We start from the raw sequence: 4379 nt of genomic DNA, 5'->3' as shown, positions 1-4379 counted from the left end.
ACATTAGCCACATTTAAATGCAGACTCAAAACTCATCTGTTTAGCTGTGCATTTATTGCATGAGCACTGTGCAACGTCCCAACTGATTGCACTGTATTTTATGTATTGCACTGTATTTTATATTTTCACATACATATATTTTTGCAATGAAAACAATAAGTCTTATTTATTGATTGTGGCTAGGCCTGTGAAAATTTTGCCAGGGCAAGTAAAAAATTGAAACCACTGGCCAAACCGGGCCAGTAGAAAATTTCCTTAGCGTTGAACCCTGTCAATATGATCAAAATCAGTCTCATAACACTTGTACACAGATCTGTAGAACACGTAGGTTACATAATCAATACAATGTTACAGTCAACAATGAAAACAATAAGTCTTATTTATTGATTGTGGCAAGGCCTGTGAAAATTTTGCCAGGGCAAGTAAAAAATTGAAACCACTGGCCAAACCGGGCCAGTAGAAAATGTCCTTAGCGTTGAGGCCTGTCAATACGATCAATATCAGTATCATATCACTTGTACACAGATCTGTAGAACACGTAATGATATTTTAAAATTAAAAACTTAAAATATGTACTTGAAAAGAAAACAAGATGACTTTGAATAGCATCATTGTAAAATTGTGAGGAAGAGCTGAGCAAGACTTGCACATGTATTTTTCCTGGTCTGAGAGTGACTTCCTGCTTAAACAGGAAGTAATGGATACCAAAAAAGGTAGACATGTGTGTATGTGAAATGAGAATGTATATGTGTGAAAGCAGAAATGTATGTATGTGTAAGGAGACTGAAAGTGTGTGAGAGTAGAAATGTATGCATGTGAAAGGATAATGTAAGTGTGTGAGAGTAGAAATGTATGCATGTGAAAGGATAATGTAAGTGTGTGAGAGTGCCAAAATGAATTATGGCATCTACAATCTATGGTTGTAGATGAGCATGTTAGGTTCTGCAGGACCCAGAGCTGATTATATCATGTGTGGTTGCTGTGATCACATGAGAGCTATTCAGTAAACAGACGTCAAACCTCGCTTTAGTTCAGAGTGGCTTTCTCCACAGGATAATGTAATAATACTCTTACTTGCCTATATGAGCATTTTTGTTCTTTAAAGTAATATCCAAATGTGTTCTTATTGTTCTTTTCTCTCTCTCTCTCTCTTTTGTCTGTGTGTGTGTTTCGTTCTATGTAGGTAATGAAATTTCACACATACATTTTATTCTTGCTCTCGAGGGAAGTTCACGTTTTTAGAATGGTGTCATTAGCATTAATGAATGCATACATGAATGCATAATGAGAGTTTGTCTTTTTATGCACCTTCCGGTTTCACTGCCATTTCTTCTTTGCTGTATTGATTTCTCTATTGGGTTGTCCATGCTTTCATATGAACTGATGGGTTAGGGTAAATCGTTCATCTGTTCTAATTCGGTCACCTACTTGCGTTCTCCTACAGCTGCCTCTCATCTCTCTCCTGCAGAAGATCAGAGGTGTGTGGAGTCAGACGTGAGCCATCTCTCGCTCCGGTGGAGGCTGTCTGGACCCAGCTGCGTTTGCATGCAGTGGCTGCTGATTTGATGCAGAATGCCTCTAGTTCAGTGTCAGCCGGCAGGCAGAAGAGGGAGCAAGACATATCTTCATCTGCTGCTCCTCTTCCTCAGTGTGCTACAAACACATGGATACATTCAAATCCCTCCTGATTGTAAGTGACAGTCCATTCGGACTCTAAACCTCATTCAGAAAGAATCTTGAATAATGTGCAGTTACAGTGTTTTGCGAAGTGTTGAGCTTTTAGCAGTCATTTCTTTAATGGCGATTAACAAACACCGCCTGGGTGCAGTTTCACACTTTTTGACACAAAACTGAGTATTTGGTGGTATGTTAAGAAATGCTTTTTAATCAGACGTATAATTTGCAATGATTTGGTCAAAGATACTATGTCTTATTCACTAATCGTGCATAATGCACAAATAGTGTTTTGACAAAAAAAATCATGATTACTCCTCATGTGCTTTATTATTACCTTGCCAGAAGCCTACAAGTAGATGTGCTGGATCCTTATTGAGGGTCACGTCTTCTGTGATGCAGGCCAACTTAGAGAGGAAGGAGAGCAGGATGCAATTGCAAAAGATTAATTGGGAATAAAGAGACGATACAAATCTTTTTTTCCCCCATACATTACAATGTGTGTGTTTATTTATGTTTTTTTTTTTCTGAGCAAAAGATGATGACTATCATACATTTTTACCATGATTTACAGAAGACACTGTAATGTGATACTTGATGCTTGAAAGGCCCTTTTCGTCTGTAACCCCTCTCCATAGTGCCAAAAGAAAAAAAAATCCCCAAATAATGACACAATAGCTCTTCCTCAGGCAAGCGGCTTACAACACACAAACACCAAGCAAAGACAGTAGTGAAACTGAGTAACTAAAATATAAGGGTGGAAACAAGACACTTGAAACAGATGACATAATTACAAATGATGGGAAACTAACAAAACATACACACTGAGTGACAAAAACAACTAAAGGCCAAACACAGCTTTAACAAAAAAACACTCATTTTGGACTACCAGTGTAATTAGGGCTTTAAAGTGATTACAATTTTTAATCTAATTAATTACACACCAAATTTGGCTGAGAAATTACTTCCAAGAGAAAAAGTCATTGAGTCGTTTCTTCATTTGATTCATTCAAAATCTAGATTCATTCAGAAACGATTCATCGGAGATGCACAACAGTTCTGCTGTGGCGTTACTGGTCATTTTTTGTTGGCAAAATTGTGCAAAAACAAAACAAAAAAATAGGGGGAAAAATCTAACACATTAACTTATTTATTGAACTATAAAGTTATTATAACATTTGCACTTGTGGTGTTCGGGACAAAAACAGCACGTTTGCTATTGCACTCGTTGCTCGTGATATGATATAAATATGAGACAGAAACTCGAACAGGGACATTTATGCCCCAGTATCCTGCATTCTAGGCTCCATCACGCAGTGAGCTGTTGCCCTGCATGATGTTCGTCACTGATCCACAGAGAGGCCAGGTGCCTTAAATGCCTTAAGAATTTTAATGCGTCATTTTTTTCCCTTATTAATTATATTATGAATTGACAGCCCTACTGTGTATACTGTATGTAAGAGAGCAGCAAGCCAAAAAGTCACATCTTAGTCTTAATGTCTGTTTTTTTTTTCATTGTTCGTGTCCTCCAGACAGCTGCTTATATTGTGCTGAACTCCTTCTGTCTAATGAAATCTTACATGGGTGAGGGAAAGGATTGACCTCAGACACATTTACATGGACTGAATCATTTAGGAATGTGATTTCTTTGTTGAATTTTGTTAGGAAGAAACACTGTGATAAATGCACTTCTCTATGGGATGCTGTTCCACATCAACAGAAACAGCTGAAAGTCTGAGTGCCTGCATGACTCTGCCTAACCCTGCTCTCTCTCTCTCTCTCTCTCTCATTCACTGCTTCCTTCTGCTGCTCTATCAGACACATATGACAGCCGTAAGTACTTCAGCTTCCTCTGTGTGTATTACTTTATTTCTGGCTCTGATGAGTATCTCGAACAGTTGAGTTTTTGAATTATAGCTACTACAAATAGATTTTTCTTGTGCTGTGAGACAGTATAATTTAGTGTAATCACACTAAAACAACTGATAGATACAGATATGGTCACTACTTTGTTTAACAGACTTTATTCAAATGTTTATAGGTGTTTTAGGGGGAAAACACTATGAGAAAGTTCAGGAGCATGTTGTACTGTCCTGTTTTTTTTTCATAAAAGATGTAACAACTGTTCTCACACCAAATAGATGCGAATCGTCATTTGACCCTCTAATACTTGCACTCTCTATTCTATTTCTATTCTTACTACTTGTCTTCTTTAAAAAAGAGAGAGCCTCTGACACTTGCATTCTCTATTCTTTTGACTTGTTTTATTAATTCAATTTTTTTTTTCAAAAGACCCTCTAACACTAGCGTTCCCTATTCTTTTTCTGTTCTATCAACTTATTTTACTTTTTATTTATTTAAAAAAATAACCCTTGCTACGTATACTGTGTTAAGCTAACTGAGACTAATCACAGCTCTTATTATTATACACTTATTATTACTTATTATTGTTATTAATACATATTATTGCCCTTTTGTTAGTCTGATTGCTTCTGTTGTCCTCATTTGTAAGTCGCTTTGGATAAAAGTGTCTGCTAAATGCCTAACTGTAAATGTAAATGTAACTCTACCTTTAACTCAAAACACTGATCAACCGTGGTTTCCCCCAGTAAAACAAGCTCCAAAGATCACAGCTCAACCCGGGTCTCACACCGCTTACTCTCTGGATGATATCAGTCTAGCCTGTGAAGCCAGTGGAGATCCGA

The 4379-nt window shown here is 37.2% G+C and overlaps 1 long non-coding RNA gene across 1 annotated transcript; it reads left to right on the top strand.

Moving 5' to 3' along the window:
* The first annotated feature begins 1609 nt into the window (after positions 1-1609).
* Positions 1610-4379, top strand: LOC107656724 (uncharacterized). The gene is made up of 3 exons (XR_001630595.1): positions 1610-1690; positions 3493-3507; positions 4284-4379. It is a non-coding gene; the product is annotated as an uncharacterized LOC107656724 (long non-coding RNA).

The sequence above is a fragment of the Sinocyclocheilus anshuiensis genome, unplaced genomic scaffold (assembly GCF_001515605.1).
Source record: "Sinocyclocheilus anshuiensis isolate Anshui unplaced genomic scaffold, SAMN03320099.WGS_v1.1 scaffold3248, whole genome shotgun sequence".
Lineage (NCBI taxonomy): Eukaryota > Metazoa > Chordata > Actinopteri > Cypriniformes > Cyprinidae > Sinocyclocheilus > Sinocyclocheilus anshuiensis.
The sequence above is the reverse complement of the archived record's forward strand: the minus strand, read 5'-3'. Positions and strand labels throughout refer to the sequence as shown.